The sequence below is a fragment of the Phocoena phocoena genome, chromosome 16 (genome assembly GCF_963924675.1).
Source record: "Phocoena phocoena chromosome 16, mPhoPho1.1, whole genome shotgun sequence".
Classification (NCBI taxonomy): domain Eukaryota; kingdom Metazoa; phylum Chordata; class Mammalia; order Artiodactyla; family Phocoenidae; genus Phocoena; species Phocoena phocoena.
In genome coordinates, this window is record NC_089234.1 from 71040769 (window position 1) to 71053524 (window position 12756).

The following is a 12756-nucleotide window of genomic DNA, read 5'->3' on the forward strand; positions in this document are numbered from 1 at the left end:
CCCTTCCTCTCACTAGCTAACGCCTCCTCTCCCTCTGGTGTTCTGGGCCTCATCCTTCAATTCCTCTGGGCTTTCAACCCCAGGCCTCTAATTATCTGACCGGGAAGCAAAGTCCAGCGTATTGTGACTTCCTGGCTGACGCCCTCCATATAAAGTACATTTATGCACTGGAAGAAAATAGTTATTTATGTTGGCAACATTGTCTATCCACACTAAAAACCTAGCGATTTATTTCCTGATCTCCAAAAAGCAACAACAACAAAAAACTGTCGGGAAAATGTTCATCTCCTCGGTAAATGCTTTCTCTTTTCTCCTGATACCTAGACCAATATTTGCTTATCACTGTTTTCAGTTGTTGTATTTAAAATGTGAATAGTTCCCTGGATTAAATATTTTAGGACTTGTGCCAATACCTCCTACATAATAAGGATCCTTAGGTATGAAGCCCTGACATCCTCGTTCTGATTCATAACATACCAAATAAATGGAAAAATCCCAAACATTTGATGTATTTTATATAATCCACCACGTGTGATGCCAGAAGTAACTGCTCTGTGTTTCCTGAATGGTAAGCGGCGATATCTTAGTATTACAAGGTGCATTTCTAAGGGACTCTGCAATTTGTCATCATCGTTGTTGTTGAGCCAAGGTGTGCAACAACCTGGTATTTGTTTTGTAAATAAAGGTGCCCACAGACTCCCAGATTTTAACTGCATAATACTATACCACTGGGTCATAGAGCAGCTTCATCTGACGTCTAAAGAGACAGATTTGTCTGTTGTTTTTAGCCCTCCTTGTCTGTGAGGCGTGGGGTCACACTGGTGAGATGCATTGTTGTACCTGATAGCATCCTCAGGATGGCTGTGTAGGGAGAGTTGCAATGTGGATGGGAGGCTGGGGATGGAGAGGCTGGACTAGGTGACCTTGGAAATCCCATTCATCTTAGGAGTCTGGCAGGAAAATCTTCAGCCAAGTCTTTTCCCTGTAGTTCAAACCATAAAACTGTGCACAAATTCATTCTTGCTCTTGAACCATGAGGTAATGGGGAGAACATTAAATTCAGAAATCTTAAATTCTATTTTCAGCAATTTTCTAACTAATTAAGCAAATCGTGCCTGCTTTTGCTTCAGCTTCCTCTTTATACAGTAGAGATGATATGGTGACCTCTACCTAACGCCAAAAAACAAGATGTGTGCAAAAAATAACAACAACAGAAATGTACCTTTTTCGTTGTTATTGTTAATACAAAGCAAAGCTATTTCTTAAGACTAAGATTTAATCATCCATATATTAAATCTTTGCTTACCAGTGTACTAGTTCAGGGCTATGTGTCCTGAGATTTAGTAAATATTGTTGAGGTCAGTCAAGGGCACGTACATAAACGACACTCATGCTGTAACACAATTGTAAACGAAGGCGCAATGAGATACATGTCAACTGATCGTTCCCGGGGTGGCGCAGCCTGCTCGTGTAAGACGGCCACTTCCCAAAATGAACAATGAAGTACAGATTATGCATCAAGTATTTTATAGGTAGCCTCACTCGTGGGAGAGCAAAAACGAATTTCTTAAAAGACAAGTTCACATGGGAAATAATTGAGACAGATGAACTAGATCAAGCACAGCAAGAAAGGAGGAAGGAATGACTGATAATAAGAAATTTTAAGAGCCCGAGTGGCTCTATATACTTTTTATTCAGCACTCACCTTCTGCCTAACAAATGGAAAACGGCATTTGGTCATACTTTAGAGAGCCTGACATCTACAAAACGGACATGTTACAAACCAACAGGAACAGCTAACTATTTTATGCAATCTTCCATTGCATTCTTGTTTTAAGTCAATGGGGAAAATAATTCCCTGAAATAAGATGATTAAAATTTCCAAAAGGACTAAATCTTCCTCATAGTAATGTTCCATCTTTGTGAATGAATATAGGAAAAAAAAAAAAAAGGAAATTCTGCAGGGCTGTTCTATATTCTGAACTGCTGAGTGCTGAGAGAGCTGCGGATAGGCTTGTTTTTCTTCCAAACAATGTGTTACCGTTTCTCTAGTGCTTCTTTGTCCCAAGGGATAACCAGAAACATGTCTAAACATAGCAGAGATATCAAACAAGCCTGGTAATGAATATACCTGCAAAACAGACTTTGCAGAAATTATCTTTCCATCTGTGGCTATTTCCCAGGCTTACTTATTTATTTGGATGTTTATTGTTTCAGAATAACCAGAGATAAATATTTTAAATCTTAAGGTAACATATCCCTGTGGTATACCTTCACTCTGATGTGAGTCAAGACTGACTCACCCTGTCCTACAACGTCCTTGAATGGAATGAAGAGTTCATTTGGTTTGCGTTTAAAACTTCAAAAGTATTTTGGATAAAGAGCTATACCTCGTTCCACGACTTGTGTGAAGTATTCTGGCTACAATAGAACTTTCATTACCGCTTTTCCGTTTTTATTCACTGAGGAAATAAACCATTTATTTACCATGAGCTGTAAGAGTGCTTTCACATCATGTAGTATCAGGGAGCTTTTAGGGAAAGTGGGGACTCACCTATCATTTAGTCAAGTCATTCTACTCTATCAATTTCCTAACATTATTTATGGTTTCTCCCTAACACATAATAGTGTTAGGACATAATCTGTGTCTCCAGCACACTCAGAGAACGTACAGCTTCTACTGTGTGAGGAAATTTATTTAAATGAAAGTTTTAAGTCCAAATGATTTGAAATTCTGCTCCAAGCTAGTACAAATCAGGACAAAAGATTACTGTATTGCCCTCATGTTATGAAGACATAGAAAACTCTCCTCCCCTGACACATATGGTTTTATATCCCTTGGGAGGCAGGTGAAACTGGCTCTTTAAATCCTACTTTGTATTCTCAGAAAACTTCAGACAAACTGAAATAAATCCTGTTCTACAGCTGAATAGAATCAACCTTACGTTGAGGAATATTGGAAGTACCCACTCGCCCACCACCGATAACTGACGTGCTTCTTCTTTTCTATGAGAAACATCTTTCCTCTCTGTATTTATTTTCATTTCTAATCAGTCTCCAGGAGAATTTTTAGGGCTCTGAATTCTGGGTGAGCAAAGATATCATAAGGGGCCTGTATTCTGGGTCTTCTTCTTGATGTAAACCAGATCGTAATAGACACACTTGATGAGAGTGGATTTATCGGCACGGCAAGGTAAATCTGTAAAACAAAAAAAACAAAAAAACCCACTGCCTTTATAAAAACAAAAGCCTGCCGGCACTGCATTTATTTTTTTAAAGGATTCCCATTCCCCTCTACCTAAAGATAAAGGTAGGAATGCTGTCTTGCCTTTCAGTTTCAGAGGGGCTACTGTGTGCAGACGCCCTGGCAGGTTTGAAATGTACAACAGCAGGGGCCTCCCTGGCAGAGGTCCCAGTGAAAAGATGCTAACCATGCCTAACATGTGTTAGGGGACAGTGACCTCATTTTCAGGGATGAACTGACGTTACTTCCAAGCAAAATCCCTACAAACAAAGGCAGCCTTGTAGCGATCAGAGGAATCTGTGGCGGCAGCCCCTTGCACTTGGGGTCGTTTTGATAGTGATGATTACAAATGTAGATAGCCTTTAGGAGCCTTCTCCTTACTGGGTAAGCCCCCAGCCCCTTGTATTCCTCCTCTTCCCGCTTTATGGATGGAAAATGCTGGTTTATTTCCAATAACTAGGTAGCAGTTAAATAACAAAGAATGAAAACTTTTTTTTTTTTTTTTTTTTTTTTTGGCTGTGTGGCATGCAGGATCTTAGTTCCCTGACCAGGGATCGAACCCGTGCCCCCTGCAGTGGAAACACAGAGCCCTAACCACTGGACCGCCAGCAAATTCCCAAAAAAGAATGAAATCTTAATAACCACAGGTCTTCCCTAAATAAAAGGTTTCAAGTTTTTCCAAATACTTGCCATGCAAAAGACACACACATAATTTCCCTTTGTTTAATATCCCTATACCCCACCTCCAAACACACACCTAAAACGGATCTACTTGCTGACATAATACCCCTTTGGGGGGAAAAAAGGAAAAACCAGTCTCCCAAAAGTCCGAGGTTTTTATTGACAGGGGGCAGACTGTTGCATGAAAGTCACAGTTGTTTTAAGTTGCGCAATTGGTCGCATTCTTTTGAAACTGGTCAGAAATTAGATCACTGTGTAAAATACTTATGAAATATCAGCACATAATATCATACTCTAAAGTCACTGGAAACTTTGAATGGGTACTATCTGAATGGCTATCATCCAGGGTATAAGCAGTGATTCTGCTCCAATCTAGTGAGAAAAAAATCCATCCCTTGTCACTCTCTCCCCACCTCATGTGCTTGGAAGCACCACGACCCCATATCTGATCTCAAAGCCTGAAACGCAGAAGGATGTGACTCTCGAGTCACTCGATTTGTTTCCATTGAACATGGTTTTATTCCAGGTAAACACTCTGGGTGTGGATTTTGAGAAGTTCCACAAAGCAGCTCCATGTCTATTTCAAAACTGTAACTGACGCTGAAATCACTAATTAAGGAGCAATGCCATAGAGGATTTTGGGTTCTTGATAAGCAAGCCGTGACACTGTGTAAGTCTACTTCCTGATTGAGAAGAATTTGCAAATCTGTATTACTTTATCCATCAAAAATTACTGCTAATGCTGCCAAGAAAAGCTTCATAGCTTTCATTTCTGCCTGTAAAAGTTTGCTTCAAAAAGGGGGGCCACAGAAGAGTAAGAAAAAGGGGACAAGAGGCAAACATGAAAGCCAAAATTTACAAATTCAGCGTTGAGAATTTAATCTTTTACATGAAATTAAAAGTTGGTCAGCAGACCTTCAAAAGGCCTCTCATAGCACTCCCTTCTTTTCCGTTCTATCTGCTGTCCCCTCCCCCAAATCTCCAAATCAATAGAGCCATATTTTTACAGCAACCTAATTCAGTGGTGCTCACCTCCATCTGTGTATTAGAATCACTTGAGTTGTGTTTATCAAAATGTCCCATCTCAGACAGTTGAATCTCTGGTTGGGACCTAAGTGGTTTGACTGTTTCTTTTTAATCTTCTCCTGGAGATCCTTGAAGCATGGTAGATTGACAACCATTGACCTACAGATCTTTTTGTCTTCATTTCCCCCACCACACTCTAATCTGCCATCTTGTTGGGCTAAAAGATAGATTTAATGACTCCTTTTCACTCTCTAAAACCCTCATTCTCTCCTGGTATCTTTAGGGTGAAGTTAAATCAGATTTATCTGCCATTCCAAACCTTTTGTGAACCTTTCCTTGGCTATTCTCCTCAGGGGACTGTCCTTTTCAGTAGAGATCGTCTACTCACCATTTTTTCAACCATTCCATTTCTGAATCTCTGGCCACTGCTCCCTCCTTCTCGTCTCCACTGACTAAGTCCCCTGTTGAAGTCCTGCCGCCTCCTCTTACCTCTTTTCCCACCTGTATCCAGGATGCAGAAATGCTTTTCTCAGGGAGCTTCTACGGGCTTTATCATCTGCTGCAGGTTCTATGAATTCTCACTCCACGTGCTGCCTCCAGGTCATTGAAAGCCATAACTGCATCCTTAAGGTAGAGGCCAAGTAGGCATTACTCCTTAACTGCTGGGTATTGAACCCTTTTTTGCATATGGACTCTTAATCCTGGTGATGGAATAAACGATGGAACAGCCGCTTTGAAGATGTGTTTTAATAGTAAAGATATTTATGACTTTAAGACCCAGACTTGTGGATTTCGCTTTCAGCACAACCTCCCAGTGAGGTAAACCATGTGGATTTAAGAAAACAGATAGATTGACTTTCTGGGTATGTCTGCATAAATACACTGGTACTGCCATTCACATTTATATTAGTACATCCAATATGAGAAGTTTGGAAAATTGTGCTCTTCCTGGGCCATATTTTCTGATGTGTGATCAGAAACCAGGCAATGTGGTCTGTTGGATCTGGTCGCCTAGATGAGAGATTATTACTTACGGAGATTTTTATTGGAAGAAGCTTTATTAGAGGTGTCTTGGAATCTTTCTGAGAAGTAGAAAACATGGTCAAATAGAAGGCCTTTTATTTTTTAAGATAAAAGAATCTTTTTATTTTGGGGAAGCAGATGTCATTTTTTAATCTTCTTACTGCAGTGTAGTTGATTTACACTGTTGTGTTAGTTTCTGCTGTACAGCAAAGTGAATCCGTTACACATATACAGTCTTTTTTAGATTCTTTTCCCATATAGGCCATTACAGAGCACTGAGTAGAGTTCCTTGTGCTCTACAGTAGGTGCTTATTAGTATCTAATTTATATATAGTAGTGTGTATGTGTCAATCCCACTCTCCCAATTTATCCCTCCCCCAACCCTTTCATCTATGGTAGCTGTAAGTTTGTTTAGAAGGCCTTTTTATATAGCAGTAGTTCTTGGGTTAATTTTTTTAAATGGTTAGTAGCCAGGAATCGTAAAGTTATTCATATTTGTTGAACATTCGATTTTTATCTGAAGCCACATAAATGTATCAATACATCCATTTGCCAAATGTGGGAGGTGAAGATGAGGACTGTTTTCTGAGCGCAGAGCCGCTGACTGGGAGGTTGTCCTCCCATGACTCCCCACACTTTTTCTGCGAGTCTCAGGTTCGCTGTCTTTAAAGGAAAGCTAGAAACTAATGTAATCTGACTTCAGAGTTTTTCCGAATTTTTCTGATTTGTATTATCCTCCTTTCCAGTCATGTCATCTATATCTGACTCAGCAGCGACATTTTTAGGAACGTCTTTCTAATGAGTCTTTCCAAAGCATTTAATTTCGTTTGCATAAAAATACTCTTTCTCTATATACTGTTTCACAGCTTGAATAATACCTAATTAAGTTACATGATGATAACATCCAGAACAACTGACATAAACATGGTAGAGGAAAAAAACACAATCGACTTACTTGTAGGAGCAGGTGGGTGTGGGAAAGGTCTCCTGTGTTTGGGCATCAGTCCTGTTGGACAGAAGGAATGGTGAGCGAGGGAGCCTGGTTAAAAGAACAGTTCGCACGCTCTAGCTGTACTTCCCTGGAGGTGACATCACACAGACCTGAATCTGAATTCTCGTTCCAATGCTGTGTGGTGTGGAAGATTATACAGCTTCTTGAGCTTCTGTCTTCTCCTTGAAAGCACAGAAGTATCAGACGTTCAGGATCCTGAAATAAGTTCATCCATGAGCAGTGTCTAGCCGAGTGCTTGCCTGCCTCTCCTGTGACGCTAAATAAATGTTGCTGCTGTTTCTTTCCTTCTTATCTTAGTGAATCTAAGTTCCTTTTTTTTTTTTTTGTGGTATGCGGGACCCTCACTGTTGTGGCCTCGCCTGTTGCGGAGCATAGGCCCTGGATGTGCGGGCTTAGCAGCCATGGCTCAAGGGCCTAGCTGCTCCGTGGCATGTGGGATCTTCCCGGACCGGGGCACGAACCCATGTCCCCTGCATTGGCAGGCAGACTCTCAACCACTGCGCCACCAGGGAAGCCCTCTAAGTTCCTTTTTGCTCTTTGATACGTCTGGAACATTTAGCCAAGGAAGGCGTTAGATACTAGGGGTTAAGGCCAGAGCTCTACAACCAGGTGGGCATGAGTTCTAATCCTGGCTCTGCCAGTTTCTAGAAGAATGCCCTTTGGAAAAGTGGCCTAACCTGACTTTTCTAATCTGTAAAATGTGGGTGATAATGGCACAGACTTCACAGACCACTGAGAATAAATATGTGGCAATCAATGAACATGCCTTGTGTGTTATAAGTGCCCAGTGATTGTTAGTTACGTTACCATATTGTTAGATACAGGATACTTAAATGCCTTGTGATTCATTAGGCCAACAGAATGCAGACTTTACCTGCACATTCTTTCTTTTTTTAAAAAAAATTCATTTTATTGAAGTATGGTTGATTTACAATGTTGTGGTAGTTTCTGGTGTACAGCAAATCGATTCAGATCTCAGGTTCTTTTCCATTATGGTTTGTCACAGGATACTGAATACAGTTCCCTGTGCTATACAGTAGGACCTTGTCGTTTATCCATGCTGTATAGTTTATATCTGCTAATCCCAAACTCCCAGTTCATCCCTCCCCTACCTCCTGCCCCCTTGGCAACCACAAGTCTGATCTTTGTGTCTGTGAGTCTGTTTCTGTTTCATAGATAGGTTCATTTGTGCCATATTTTAGATTCCACATATAAGTGATATCATACAGTATTTGTCTTTCTCTTTCTGACTTTACCTGCAGATTCTCTCTGACAGTTACGCCTAAAACAAAAACGTTGCTCCATTGGTGATCCCAGCAGGCATATTACAAATCAGGCCATGTGCCCAACGTGAATGAAGAAACCAGAATAAACTCAGACCCACTCCTTCTTCTTCTCTTCAATTTTGGAGGAACTTCTAATTCTGTCACTAGACTCTTTCTTTGCAAGAGACTAGAGAAGATACGAAATAGACTTTTTTTCTTCCCAATTAAGTTAGTGTAGGTTTTTATTTCTCAAGGAACAGTTAGAGCACTGGACTCAGCAAGAGACGAGCATGTCTTCATTTAGCGTTTCCTGAGAGTCTGTCACGTAGAAAACTCAGCTCTGCACAGGACGTGGACTTAGCCTAAAAGAGAACAGAGTCCATCTTGAGGCGACAGCTGGCATCTAAGCTGAACCAAGTGCTTTAGGAGTCTGGAGAGAGAAGGGGTCATGTCTGGTGTTTATCAGGGAAAATAGCAAAGATGCAGTGACATTGGAGCTGGATCTAGGGTAGAGTGGCTGAATCTCTCGGTGGGGGAGGGGAGCGAGGGGTGGCGGTGAGCATGACTGCTGAAGGGATGCGTGGGTGATGCCACAGTGCCGGGGAATTACGGAGCCTGTTGAGAAATCATAAGCCTTTGTGGGATGGTCAGCTGTCTAGATTGCCCTCAAGATCAGTATTTGTGTTTTCATTCAGGCTGGAAGTGTTGGGGGCAGGTTTTCGAGGGCCTTAGAGGCTATGCCATAGGAATCGATTGAATGCTATGGTTTAAAAGCAGAAACATTTTTACAAATGAAGCATGTCATCAAACATTAATACAGAAACCAGATAAAAGTAGATCTACTTGGGCTGACATTGAATGCTGCTTACTTGGCCTTACTCTTTTTTTCTTTCCTTTTTTTTTTAAATTTTTTTGGAGTACGGTTGATTTACAATGTTGTGTTAGTTTCAGGTGTACAGCGAAGTGATTCAGTTTTATATATACATATATTCATTCTTTTTCAGATTCTTTACCCATGTAGGTTATTACAGAACATTGAGTAGAGTTCCCTGCGCAAAACAATAGGGCCTTGTTGATTATTTTATATATGGCAGTGTGTGTATGTTAATCCCAAGCTCCTCATTTATCCCTCCCACCCATGTTTCCCCTTTGGTAACCATAAATTTGTTTTTGAAATCTGTGAGTCTGTTTCTGTTTTGTAAATAAGTTCATTTGTATCATTTTTTTTTAGTTAAATTCCACATATGGATGATATCATATGATATTTGTCTTTCTCTCTGACTTCACATAGTATGATAATCTCTAGGTCCATCCATGTTCCTGCAAATGGCATTATTTCATTCTTTTTTATGGCTGAGTAATATTCCATTGTACATATGTACCACATTTTCTTTATCCATTCATCTATTGATGGACATTTAGGTTGCTTCCATGTCCTGGCTATTGTAAATAGTGCCGCAATGAACATTGGGGTGCACGTATTTTTTCAAAGTATGGTTTTCTCCAGACATATGCTCAGGAGTGGGATTGCTGAATCATATGTTAGTTCTATACTCAGCCTTACTCTTGACCTCAGGATTCGTGAACCCTAGGGCTCCACAGAACCTCTGCTGTTGAGGAAAGAGCCTGGGTTTATTATCAAGCAGTTATGGGTTTCAGTTCTTGCTGCCTACTTATTAGCTGCATGACCTTGGGCAAGTCACTTACCTTTTAGGAAACTCAGTTTTTCACATTTGTAATGAAGATTCCTATCTTGATTGAATTGCTAAGAAATAAATAATAATAAAGCATGTATAACGATACAAAATAATATATATATAATGCTCAGTAAAGTCCCTGACCTGTAATAGACCCTTATTAATATGCAGCTATCATCCTTGTCATAATTTTCTCAGAGCTCTCAGTGGCTCCTCACACTTTCTTGAATAGCGTTCAGTGCTTCTGGAATATTCAGCCAGAGACAGCGAGCTGGCTACTACCTCCTGGAGGTTTTTAGACGGATCTGGGCGTCACATGGCTAGGGCCCAAACTGGGCAAGTAGCAGGGTGAATTTAAAAAAAAAAAAATTAAGTGTATTTCCAGCTGTAAAAAATGTGAAGATGTTAGGGTAATGATAAAAATAAGTCTTTTGAAGAGTACTGTGAACTGGCACAAAGGTAAGGGATCTTTAGAGGTGAAAAATGACATGAAACCAAGGACCAGTTTTACTTGGCTGCATAGACACAGGACACGGGAGACCAAGGTGGACGGTCTAGTGTGAGCCTTCCAATAAGCTGGACCCCAAAGGGTGTAGCTCCCAATATAAAAGGTGGCCAGGAAATAAACCCACCGCATAGAAGAATAGAGCAAAAACTTGCCTGTCTCAATTGGTTACCAGATAGAAAGAAAAAAATCTCCCCTGAGAATTTGTAACCACAAGGAATCCCTCATATCCATACCAGTTTGAGGTCTAAATTTATCTATTTTTGTTTTTGTCTTTAAAACAAAAACAAAAAGCCCTCAAGGCAAGCATTTATTTCAGAAATAATCTTGGGTTGATAGTGCCTCTAGGCAACTGACAGACACAATCTAAAATTCCTCTTTGGCAGATGGCACTGTTAACCCAAACCTTAAAGTATTCCCAAAGATTAGTTTCTAAGGAGTATGAGCTCACAGTCAATAATCACAAACGACAGAAAGTGTAAATTGGTACCATCACTTTGGAAAACAATTTGTCATTAACTAGGTAAGTTGAATGAGCACATACCCAATGACCCAGCATTTATGGTCCTAGGTATATACCTTAGTATCTTGCCTGTGTGTACCAGGACTGGTGCCATAATGTTCATGGCAGCACCGTTCATAGTAGACAGGAACAGCACAGTTAACAACTCCACAGTGGATAGATTCTGTTACAGTCACATAATGATACCTTCTGCAGCAGCAGTGATAAACCTACTGCAGTTACACGTGTCAACAAGGATGACTCTAATACAGCATTAGACAAAAGGGACATGTCACAGAAAGATATATATAATGTATGATTATATGTAATGTATGATATTATATATAATGTATATACATATATCCTAATGTATACATCATAATGTATGATTCTACTTATAGAGAGTGCTAAGATAGCCAATTATATCATATTTGGCTTATCAAGGTTTATGTAGATGTTAAAACTATAAAGAAAGTCATGAGAATGATTGACTAGAACAAGATGCCTTTGGAGAGCCAGTTAAGGAAGGGCTCATTGGAGGTCTACGAAGCTGCTTGTAACTTTGATTCTTGAGCTGACCAGGTATGTGGGTATTGCTTTTACGATTTTTCTTTAAACTGTTCATATATGTTTTATGCGGTCTTTTGTATGTATGATACACATTCTGATAAGCACTTTTCAAAAGGAAGATGGAAACTGTAAAAGCCCCCAGTGACAGAATATTTGATAGGATTCATGTGTGTAACTTTCTGGGCGGGTTTGAGGGGAAGAAGGGAGAAGAAAGATGTAATTAAGGATTCACGCCTCTCAACACAAGAAAGATAAAATTATAACCATGTACAGTGATGGATGTTAACTAAGCTTATTACGGTGATCATTCTCAATATATACAAATATCAAGTCATTGTACACCTGAAACTAATATAATGTTATATGTCAGTTATACCTCAATTAAAATAAAAACGATTGACACCAAAGTTGCATGCCTGAGGGGTTAGGATAATCTTGGGACCTTTAAATCGAAATAAGGAGATCAAGGGAGTTTATTACTCACATCTCTGCCATGAGTACTTAGTTGCAGTGACAGAAATGTGTTCTCAGTAAATGTTTGTTGTTGCTGTTGAGGTGAGGAAATTGTGAGACATGGAAAGGGAAATGTTTTAGGATAGATACAGATGAGCACAATGTAGATATAGAGTGTTAGGCATAAAAAGAATTGTGGAAGTCGTGATAGTGATGAAATCACTTTGGGAAAGAGAACAGGAAGGAAAGAAATGTGAGATCTGAAAATGGAAAAGGCGCATTTTTCAGTGATGGGTTGAGGCAGTGAAGAACACAAAGGTGTGAACAAAGAGTTGAGAGAAGCTAAAGGGAAGATGTTGAAGAAAGAGAAGGCGATCAGTACTGTCCAATGATTCACCATTCAGAGAGAGAAGTATAATTAAGTAACGGGATTTGATGATTGCAAGGTCATTGGTGATTGCATACAGAGACTTTATTGATTAGTGAGAGACGCCATATTGCTAGGGACTCAAAGATGAGTTATCAATAGTATTAAGATATAGAAGCAGTGGGACTAACCTAAACCAATCCTTCAAAACGTTTGATATTCACAGAATGATTTTAAAATAAAATAATAATCATTTATTGAGTGCTTGCTATGCACTCACCCTGTTAATTACCCTACATGAACTAATTTCATTCTAATAGATTAGTTTATCACCATTTGACAGCTGAGAAAACTGAAGCACACATATGTTAAGATACTTGCCACAGGTAACACTGCTAGTAAGTGGAGTTG